Below are 12,137 nucleotides of genomic sequence, written 5' to 3'. Positions count from 1 at the left end.
GTTATAACCAAATGGCTATTGCAAAGGAGGACAAATTGAAAATGATATTTATCACTATATTTGGTACCTTTGTGTATTATGTTATGCCTTTTGGATTCAGCATATGAGCCATGGTCTTGGAAATGTATGGTTGATAAAATTTTTGGTGATATTATCGTAGAGGAGCTGAAAGACTTTATTGATGATCTAGGGGCAACCACCATAAGGGAGAGATAAGTGATTATTTTGAGAAAATTTTTCAAGCGGTATAAGTAGTTTTGCATTGCTCTCAACCCAAGGAAATATGACTTTGGAGTGCTCTATGGATTGTTGTTGGGCCATGTGGTTAGCTCGGTTAGTATTGCGACCGACCTTGAAAAGATAAAGGTTATTGTTGCTATGAGTCTGCCATGTACTCCTAAAGAAGTGCATAGCTTTCTATCATCAGTTGGATATTATCGATTATTTATTAATGCACTGACTGAGAGGACATTGGCATTGACCAATCTATTGTCCTTTAACTGTCTCTTTGTTTGGAGTGAGATCACTTCAATAAATATTTATCAAGCGCTTCAATAAATAAGTGTGCCTAAATAAATATTAGCGCCACACCTTTAATGATAAGATGTGTTCCCAACAAAAATGATAATTTCTTCTAAGTAATTTGAATACACGCTATCACCCAGTGCTTCCCAACACCAACGCCGCCTGCTCTACACATCAACTGAAGCATTCACAATTGTTAGAAAATAATAAAATTAAACCAACAAAAGTGAATAAATAGCAATCTTTAGCTATAAAATAAATAAATAGGTTGGAACTCTGTCCTAACCTTAATTTAATACGAGTGTGCACTCTAAACTCATAAACATCCATTAATTTAAATATGTATTTTGCAGAATTACCCACTATGGAATCACCCACATGCACATTAAATTAACATAATGCCCAAAAAGGATAGGTGTCCCCGTCAAAATCTCGCACAAGGAATCCACCTTGTGTATGAGCCCCGACAAATAAATATAGTTTTACAGAATCCATCGCAAAACCTCATGGAATCCACCGCGGTCTCACGAAATCCACCGTGGAATATGCCTCTTGGTGTCAACAACAAGGTCCGCATCATGAGGCTTCTTTTCTTTTCCAGTGTGGTAATGGGCCAGAGGCCCTTCTTCATCAGGATGAGTTTAATGCGGGTATGACAGGTGTGAAATCTGACTCCTTTGAAGCGAGAAGTTGGAGAGTCTTTGCCCATGTTAGACTTACGAAAACACCAACAAATCAACTTCAGAATTATCAAATTTATCAGTGGAAGAGTAGATTACAATGTGTCAAGAGACACAAGTAATGACAGTGTGAAAACACACTATGTAAAGACTATGTCCGGGTTAATGTTGATTTATGTCGAACTCAAAACTTCTTGGTTCGGGGTTGTTAATCTTTTGTCAATGAATCTAGGTTCTTCTTCTCCTTGATTTGATACTGGGACAATAGATTTGAGTGGGAGTGGGTTGTTCCAAGTGGCATTTTCTGATAGTTCTCCATGTTTTCTTCAATGGTGGTCTCAGCGTGCATCAATCTTGATGATTTTTATGATAGGATGGAGCCTCTTGACTTGGAAAAGATCTTCATAGAAGGAAACTCTGAGAGATGTTCCTTGGTTGAAGAGATCTCAACCGTCCAAGTCAGGTAGGTCTTGCAGGCTATGGCAAACACACAAGGCAACACCTGTGAAGAATCACAATGCTGATTAGTGAACATGGCAATGTCAAGTTCTGAGGTGATACAGAGGAGCTCTAGGAGAAGGGCAACACTTCTCCAAAAGAAAGCTTGTCAGGATCTCTTCTGGTTGAAGAGATCTAAGGTCTTGAAGTGGGATATGTGCAGGGTGGGTATGGCTGCCACAAGGTCAAATGGAGAGGAAGGAGTAGGAGATGAGCTCCTAGACTTAACCTCAGCTGCTGGACTAAGCTCAAGCTGAGCTAGATGAGAGTAGAATGAAGATGGAGGAGCAGTGCCATGCCCAACTGGGCTTTGATACCATGTTAAAATATGCACGATCTAGAGCATGACAGATGCGAAAGCTATGGAGGTTGAAAGAGGAAGAAGAAACACATGAAGACATTGACCCTGACAATGACAAATTGTCACACAAGTGAATTAGGTTTCAATATTGAGACTTGGACTCATAAACACAATCTTGTGTATTGACAGTGACAAGACACTTTACTGGAAAGAAAAGAGTACTATCATTGCATTAGAAAAAGAGTGCAAGTACAATGCTTTATAGGAATTGAGTGGTGGCACTTTCTCCTACTGTGTATATGGGATTCTGGTCCTGAGCCCCCATTAATCCTTACAAAGGGATTAAAGTAGGTGTGATTGCAAATATCTCAACACCTTTGCCTTTATCCACATTTCTCCCCCTCATTAACATATCCGGGTCAATGGATAAAGATGTTGAACTCCTCAATCTACCTATCCAAGGACTAACTGACATAGTAGCATCTTTAGAAGGCCCAAAAAATTTTACACTCTCATTTGTACCTACATGTACATAAGTATCTTGACAAAAATTATCATCATCATCTATCAAGATTGTCTTCTTCTCATGCCATGAATTTAGCTCATCAAATACTACATCTCTTGAGACCAATATCTCATGAGTAGAAGGATTGTAGCATTTATAAGCCTTCCTATCTTGTTCATACCCAATAAAGATGGCCTTTTCTGCCTTTGGATTAAGCTTCTTCCTCTTCTCATCTAGAACATGTACATATGCTAAACATCCAAAGAACTTAAGATGGCTAATGTCAGCCTTTATCCCATAAAGCATCTCATGAGGAGTCACCCAATGTATCCTTGGTTTTGGTGTACGATGGGTGTACGATTCATGACATACACAACAATCAATACAACCTCTATCCAATATGCATTTGGTAGGCTCTTCTCATTCAACATGGCTCTAGCCTCACCCTATTTTTCCATTCTACCACACCATTTTGTCGTGGTGTGTACATGCATGTCAATTGCCTCTTTATCCCATGGGCTGCCAAGAAGTGATCAAAGTCTTTAGAGACATATTCTCCACCACTGTCAGATTTCAAGCATGAGATGTAACAAGTCAATTCTTTATCCACATGTCTCTTGAAGTCTTGAAAATCATCCATGATACCACTCTTGTGCTTCAACACATACAACCATGTGTACCTATTATAGTCATCTATGAATGACACATAGTAGCGTCATCCTCCAAGAGATGCATTCTATGAGGGTCCCCATACATCAAAATGTACAATCTGTAATGGTCTAGTAGTAGTGCTTGCATGCCTCATAAATGGAAGCCTTGATTGCTTCCCAAATTGACATGATTGACATACATGTCCCAATTACAGATGCTTGAACTTAGGGAGTCCAAGTACAACTTGCTTATGCTACATATGTTTTAGCTTTTGAACATTTACATGACCAATCCTTTTATGCCATATCTCAATGTCCCTTATTGCAACATTGTCATGTGAATACATAGTAGCATTCAAGGCTGGAATTTTTGTATCCAATGTAAACATCCTGCCATTTCTTTTTCCTTTAGCAATGAGTTTACCTCCTTCACTATACTCTTCAATGTAGTATCCATCTCTATTGAATCTAACTTGTAGATTTTGTTTAGCCATTTGTCCCATAGAAAACAAGTTTTTGGTAATGGAGGGTACATGCAACACATCATATAGACTCTTTTTCTTGTCACTGTGCATCATCAAGGGAATGGTACCTGTATGCTTAATGTCATGCCGTATATCATCCCCTATGCAAACATATCCATGAGCACCTTCTACCAATATATACTTTTCCTTGTGCAGGCAACCCCTTCTTCACATATTGTATAGCAAACAACCTATCATCCTTGTGCATACCACTAGAAGAGGCATAATACCATGGTGCCTTTCTCTTGCTCTTTGATCATTGTGCTTCTTATAGCAATCTTTAGCTACATGCCCATATTTTCCACAATAATGACAATCCTTATCTTCATTTGATGTTGTCCATGGCTCATTTGGGGTTGCTACCAAGTAGCTCTTTCTCTAGATGAGTAACCCCCTCTTCCATGAGCATTAGAGGCACCTCTATTTGCTTGAGGCTGCCTATTTTTCCATCCACTACCTTGCTATCCACGGGCTGCATATGCATTTCCAACCCCTCTTTGTTGAGATTACAAGCTCAACACATGCGGACATTGATGATGGACTGCCTGGCTAGATGGGTCCGCACGTCTACACTTAGCACATTGGTGGTCATTATGATACTCACATGGACACTGACTTATCACTTATTATATTTAGTTTGTTACACCTACCTACAGCTAGCAAAGACATAGCACCAATCGATTAGTGTAGTCGGTTATGCACTGTTTGACTTAGTAGGCCACTTTCCTTTATGTTGTATCTTATCTATAATTTGTATACATTGTATAGTGTGTGGAAGAAGAAGAAGAAACCAGCAAGAAAATGTTTTGGCCTCCATCTCTCTTCTTGTGTTCTTGAGTCAGCTTCCTCCTGTGTATACAGTGTGTGTTTGGCGCATCAGCTCAAGCAAATTCCCCCATCACACGATTCTTGACATGGTATCAGAGCCATGCCATTGAGAGAGGATGATTTTGAAGGTTGAAGTAAAGGAGAAGAAGCAAGGTTTGAGCAAGCAAGCAATGGATAAGAAGCTCTTCCATTCCTCCACTCTCTCTCTTGGATAGTGCCTGTGGAAGCATCAGAAGTAGGGTGGAGCAAAAATCTCAGATTACTGTGAGATTTGGTGTGTGAGCAGAGCACTGTATATTCTACAGATAAGCCCTTTAGGGCTTGACCGCAGTTATTTTGGGCATCTAAGGTCGTCTCAGGCCCTGTTTTAGAGCCGCAAGAAGGTTGCAGACAGCAGTTTCAGGGTACACTGTGATTTCGGCTGTTTTGACCGAAAGTGGGTGCACAGGTTACAAATTTTGAATCTGTAATTTTTGAGGTGTTTGCAGGAAGAAAACATAAGGTTTATCTGCAAACAGGTTGCAGATTATATGTACTATTGAGCAATTAGTGAAAAAGGTTACTTGGTGTATTGCTGTGCACGTGTTGTGAAAGATTGCAGAAGACTAGCTTGCTGTGTTGTATCCTTGTTTGTGATAATGGCAGAGAACAGTGGAAATCCCATTATTGAGAAGCTCAACAAGAATAACTACCCTTCATGGAAGTTCCGTGTGAGGAACTTCCTCATTGGAAAGGGCCTTTATGAGTTTGTTTCAGGTGAAGAAAATGAGCCAGAGCTCCGACTGTAGATGAGTTAAAAGCATGGAAAGAATGGAATGTGAAAGATAAAAAGGTGATGTACTGGTATCTGCAGTCATTGATTATACTATGCTGGGACATATCAGGAATGCAGAAAATTCACATGCAGCTTGGACAATTTTTGAAAACATGTTTTCAGTAAATACAAAGGCACGAAAGATTCAACTCAAGCAAGAGTTAAATGCCTTGAAGAAAGGGAAAATTTCTATCAATGAGTATGTGTTGAAGGTGAGGAGCATTACAGATGCTTTACCAGCAATTGATGCAATGCTAGATGATGATGATTTGGTTTCATCCACTCTGAGGCCTTAATAATGAGAAGGCATGGAAATAATTTGTTACTTCAGTATATGTATGGAAGCAATTTTCTGATTTTGATGAGCTGATCTCTCTCATGATTACTGAAGAGATCAATATGCAAGGTGATTCGTCTGAAAAAAATGGTAAATAGGTCCAAGCATTTTACTCAAGTTTAGGAAGGGGACATGGTAGATCCTCTTTGAGAGGTCGTGGTATGGGACGTGCTAGCGATAACCAACAAAACAGGTTCAATCAACAGTTTGGTGAAATGCACATTTCTGGAGGCAGAGGAAACTTTAGAGGCAGGGGGAGCTCTAGAGGAAGAGGTGGATGGCAGAATAGAGGTTATGGAAATTCTGCTATTGTTTGCCACTATTATGATAAAACAAGCCATATTGCAGTCCATTGCTATGCAAAGAAGGATGATATTCACAGTGGTAAATTGAAGCAAGGAAACTATGCATCGTCTTCACGACAGAATGAAGACAAAAATGAGCGTCTGTTTGTTATGTAGCATATGATGAATGCAATTACAAGAAAGGGGACACATGATGATGTATGGTATGTCGATTCAGGTGCATGTAATCATATGATCAGTCATGCTGAATGGTTTGGAGAGATGCAAAACTTACAAAATCCAGGTTATGTGCAAATGGGTGATGATTCATGCCACCCAATTTCACACATTGGAAAGGTTCCCTTGTCCTTGTATGATGGTTAGACAAAGAGTTTGACAGATGTATTACATGTGCCTTCAATTACAAAGAATCTAGTGTCTGTTGGCCAAATGGTAGAGCAGGGGTTGTAGGTCTGATTCAATGCAAAAGGTTGTTTTGTAGAAGACTTTAATGATAAGTGCAGGTTGGCCGCAAAAGGAAGTAGAGTTAGCCGAATGTTCACTTTAGATGCTGGGATTCTTGCAATGGATGTTGCTATGTATACTAAAGGAAAAGGAGTAGTTGTAGATATTGAAATATGGCATAAACGTATTAGACATGCAAATGTGCAAAGGCTGAAATTAATGCAGTCCAGAGGATTGGTTACAGGGCTGCCTTCTTTTAGAGTTGCAGAATCGCATAAAGTCTGTAAAGCATGCCAGTTTGGTAAGCAGGGCGAGACAACCCTTCTCGCATGATAGATAAGTGAGCAGGAATATACTTGATGTGGTATATACAGATGTTTTGGGGCCTACACAGAATGTATCTCTTGGTGGCAGCAAATACTTTGTCACATTTATTGATGATTGTTCAAGGAAGCTATGGGTATACTTCATCAAGGAAAAGAGTGATGTGTTTGAGCACTTCAAATCTTTTAAGGCAGCTGTTGAAATAGAAACATGCTTAAAAGTGAAGTGCTTGAGATCAGATGGAGGGGGAGAGTACCTCTCTAATGAGTTCAGTGGCTTCTTGAGGAATCATGGGATAAAGAGGCAATTTACTTGCAAGTATACCCCACAGCAAAATGGTGTTGCAGACAGAATGCACCTACTGGTGATGTATTAGATGATGATAATGATCAGGACAGCTATGTACAAAAAGAAAAACAAGAATCATAGAGTCTTAGTGGACCAGAAACATCATCTGGTACTATATCTATAGTGAGCCCTTGGTCTGGGAAACTAAGGAGTAGTCCCACATTTTCAGGTGGATCTATAAGTGTTGCGAGGAAGGACAAAGGAAAGAAGAAAGTGCTAGATGGTAATGATGCATCTACCAATCATTTGGGATTTGATGGAGATTCTAGTGGTTTGGAGAGTTTGGATGATGAGCTTGGCATTCCTTCAGTCAGGACACCAGGTGTACAGAGAGCTCATAGTAATGTAAAGGCTCCATTGAGTGATCCGGTGGTACGCAGATCTAGCAGGGTCAGATACCCTATTAAAAGATTTGGTTTTGAAGGTTATGCATCTCATCATTATGCTTATATGGTGAAACTAGTTGAGCATGTTGAGCCCACCTGTTTTGAGGATGCTGTTAGTCATGCTAATTGGGATGCAGCAATGGATGAGGAGATGGCTGCATTAGAAGCAAATAAGACTTGGGATTTGGTACCCTTATCTAAGGGTAAGAAAGCTATTGGCTGTAAGTGGGTTTACAAAGTCAAGCATAATGCAGATGGTTCAGTTAGCAGGTATAAGGCTAGGTTGGTTGCAAAAGGCTATGCTCAAACATGTGGCATAGATTATGAAGAGACATTCAGTCCAGTTGCTAGGATGGCAACTGTTAGGTGTGTGATTACCTTGGCAGTAGCCAAAGGTTGGAGTTTGCAGCAAATGGATGTTAAGAATGCCTTCTTGCATGGTGAATTGCAAGAAGAAGTGTATATGGAGCAGCCAGCAGGCTATGAGGATTTAGAGCATCCCACATATGTGTGTAGATTAAAGAAGGCGCTCTATGGGCTGAAGTAAGCACCTAGAGCATGGTTTGACAAGATTGGAGAGTATCTTGTCAATATTGGATTTTGTATTTCTGATGTTGATCACTCACTTTTCGTGAGAAAGGGAGATGCATGTTTGGTCATCATAGTCATCTATGTGGATGACTTGATTATTATAGGTGACAGTGACAATGGGATTGCTGAAGTTAAGGACTTCTTGAAAAAGAAGTTTGAGATGAAAGATTTGGGTCAGCTGAGATACTTTCTTGGTATTGAGGTGATCAGATGTGATGATGGTATATGGCTGTCCCAAAGACAGTATGGCTTCGATATGTTATCCAAGTATGGTGTGACAGCATGTAAGCCTCTTTTAGTACTATTGGAGAAAAATGTAAAGTTGAGTGCTAATCCTGGGGATGTGATAGAAGACCCTAAAATGTTCAGGAGGATAGTAGGGAGTTTGATTTACATGACTATCACAAGGCCAGACTTAAGCTATGCTGTTGGCCTTGTCAGCCAGTTTATGCAAATGCCTAGAAAGCCTCATTTGGATGTAGTTAGACGTATATTGAGGTATGTGAAGTCCACTTTACATACCTCAATATGTGAAGACGTATATTGAGGTATGTGAAGTCCAATTTACATTATGGACTTTTTTATGAGGCAGGTAAGGACATACATGTCTTTGGATACATAGATGCAGATTGGGCTAGTAGCATGTTAGACAGAAGATCTACAAGTGGATTCATGTTTTTCCTTGGTAGTGCAGTAGTTACATGGAGCAGCAAAAAGCAACCTACAGTTGCTTTATCAAGTACAGAGGCTGAGTATAGAGGTGTTGCTATGGCAGCATGTGAGGTGGAATGGCTGTAAAGGTTATTAGGTGATTTGGACGTGCAGGGAGATGGTCCAGTTGTCATTCATTGTGACAACATGAGCAGCATACAGCTAGTTAGGAATCCAGTGTTCCATGCTAGGAAAAAACACATTGAGGTACACTACCACTTTGTGAGAGACAAGGTACTTGTAGGAGAGATCGACTTGGTATATGTCAGCACACATGATTAGATAGCTAACATTTTCACAAAGGCATTGGGTGCAGAGAAGCTTCGAAATTTTGAAAGCTTACTTGGAGTTGCAGAAATAGAGTTGAGCTTGAGGGGGAGAGTTGAGATAGCAAGCTCAACACGTGTGGACATTGATGATGGACCGCCTGGCTAGATGGGTCCACATATCTACACTTAGCAGGTTGGTGGTCATTATGATACTCACATGGCCACTGACTTATCACTTATTATATTTAGTTTGTTACACCTATCTACAGCTGGCAAAGACATAGCGCCAGTCGATTAGTGTAGTTGGTTATGCACTATTTGACTTAGTAGGCCACTTTCCTTTATGTTGTATCTTATCTATACTTTGTGTACATTGTATAGTGTGTGAAGAAGAAGAAGAAACCAGCAAGAAAACGTTTTGGCCTCCATCTCTCTTCTTGTGTTCTTGAGTGAGCGTCCTCTTGTGTATACAGTGTGTTCCCCCATCTTAGGCCAGCTCAAGAAAATTCCCCCATCATGCGATTCTTGACACTCTTCATCTAAATTTTGACCTTTCTCTTCCACCTCTACCCCTTTGATTTGAGTAGAAGACATTATCCCTATTGTTCTTAGACCCACTGGAACTTGTATTGAGTCCAAGCTTCACTTCTTCATGCAAAAGAAGTGTCACAAGCTCATCAAAGTCAGGTGGCTCCTGACACACTGATATGAAAGTGTCAAACTACTTGTACTCCTCTCCAAGTCCATGGAGGGTAGTGGCCACCAAATCATCATCCTCAACTTCAACTCTAATTGACCCTAGTTTCTCTGCAATGGTTCTAATCTCACTCACATAGTCTTCAATAGACCTTCCATTCCTGGATAAGTGGCTAGATTTTTGCTTCAATAATGTCTTTCTTGCATGAGTGACATGGCCATAATTCTTCATCAACAAGTCCCAAGCGGCTTTTGGTGATGTACAATTTGCAATTTGCATAGATTTTGTGCCTGACACACATAAGGACAACTAATGCAAGACCTTGCTCGCCTTTTCCAACCATGTCTTATGTGTCTTTATTTGATCCTATGTTGGAGGTCTATCCTCCGGTAGCTTGGGCTCATCTTCAAGACATGTGACTAGATCCAAATAGCCTCTTCCAATCAAGAATTTTGACATCCTGAACTTCCATATAGCAAAGTTGTTGTAGTCTAGCTTCTCACCTACTATCTAGGTCATAGTATCCTTCTCTCATGTGTTTGCCATTCCAAAGTCTTCAGCTTTGTAAAACAAGATTTTATGTGTAGAGTCAATTACCCCAAAATGCTAGCAGTAGGCAATGCACTTCAATGACTTGTAGTGCAACCAATTTTTACTAAAAATTTACACCAATAAACACTATTGCATTCTCAGCCAATACATGTGCTTTGTTCCCTGTATGTGTATGAGACATACATATATCTGACCACTTATACTTGTCCAATTTAGAGCTCAGATAGCTCCAACAACAACCAATAGATTTCTCCTTTATTTTATAGAAAATTTAGCATATATTTTATTAAATCGGATCATAATCTAACCTTGCCCCAATGCAGCTGATCAGAAAAATCCTAGCTCAGCTAAAATGTAGGCTTTCTGTTTGAATCTTTTTGGTTTTGATAAGTCGAAGGGGCACCTTATTCACTAACATAGTTGGAGCACTAGATTTTGGCAAGAATTTTGCAGGAGTCAATCAAATCGTGCAGGTTTAGCTAAATCAGCATAGAGTATCTCTATGTCTTTGCCTGGTGGTGTTGCCAATGATGGCGTGGGGTTCACTAGATGGAGGATAGGGTGTACATGCACTAACATGGTGTACCTCGAGTAAATTACTCATGAATATATGTGTGTATCACATGGGTTCAAAATAAGGTATTTTTAAAAAGCCCATATTTATACATTTTTTACATATAGAAAGGTGTAATATAAAGGGGTTATTTACATATTGAATAGAAAAGGGTTATATTTTATTCAATAAAAATTCAAAGATAAGGATATTTATAAATAGGCCTTGAACGAACGTGATATAGAGGATATACATATAGTAACTTCCCGAAGTGGTGTACTAATGCTCATGTGCACCAATATAATATTTCCACTATGAAATATTAATCGACCCTAAACCCTACACACCCCGCGCAAAAAGAAACCCAAAGTAATCTCCTGCAACGATAAATGTTGGTGGCTAAGTGCTCCCTCTGCGTGCATCAACGAACTCAAGCCCGCATTGTGCATAAGAGCCATGGCTTGAAAACTGCGAGCCACCGTAGGCCTACGCGGGAACACCCCTTCAAGGGAGAAAAGGGATAATGGATAAATTTTTGGCAATTTTTTTTAATGGATAAACTCCCTCCCCTTCAGCCGTTGCATGGCGGGGAGAGGGAGTATGAGCATGAGTATGAGTTATGTGGAGAAGAGAGGAGATGGGGAGGGGAACATGCCACCTGCCACTTGTGTGGCTAACCCCCCCTCCCCCTTCCACACTATAGGAACACCCCCTCCCCAAGCTTGAGGGAGGGAGAGAGGAAGGATCCCCAGGCTACCGTGCTGCCTGCCATCATCGCACTACTGCCGCCGCCAGGCCATGCTGCCAAGCTGCCGTTGCTGCTGCCCCCTGCCATCGTCATCATCATCATCATTACCACCATCATCACCATCTTCATCATCATCATCATTTTCATCATCATGATCTTCTTCATCCTCTCCATTACACATCATCTGTCTATAACCAGAAGCTTGGAAGCTTCTATTAAAGCCTTCCTTAGTCCTAGTTCAACCCGTGCCCCGGGTTTTTAAACCCGAGTTTGCAAGGCCGATTCTTGCGAAGGGAAGTAAGTTCGCGGGCAGTAGGGAGTTCGAAAATCGGATAAAGGGGCAAGGAGAGTTTGCTGAGTCGAGGATCTACGTCATCGATGACTCCTAAGCAAAAGTCGTGAGGTGCGCACGCAGGAGCTTCCAACCCGAGTACGCGAGTGGACAACGCCCGGGTTCTTAATGCCTAGATTCCGATAACATTCCCGCATGAAAGGATGCATTTAAGCATGTCTTTAATTCACATAGGCAAGTTTGAATACATTGGAA

Source organism: Lygodium microphyllum, chromosome 20 (assembly GCF_053477565.2).
Source record: "Lygodium microphyllum isolate KBCC chromosome 20, Lygodium_microphyllum_v1.1.10, whole genome shotgun sequence".
NCBI lineage: Eukaryota > Viridiplantae > Streptophyta > Polypodiopsida > Schizaeales > Lygodiaceae > Lygodium > Lygodium microphyllum.
This window is presented reverse-complemented; position numbering follows the sequence as displayed.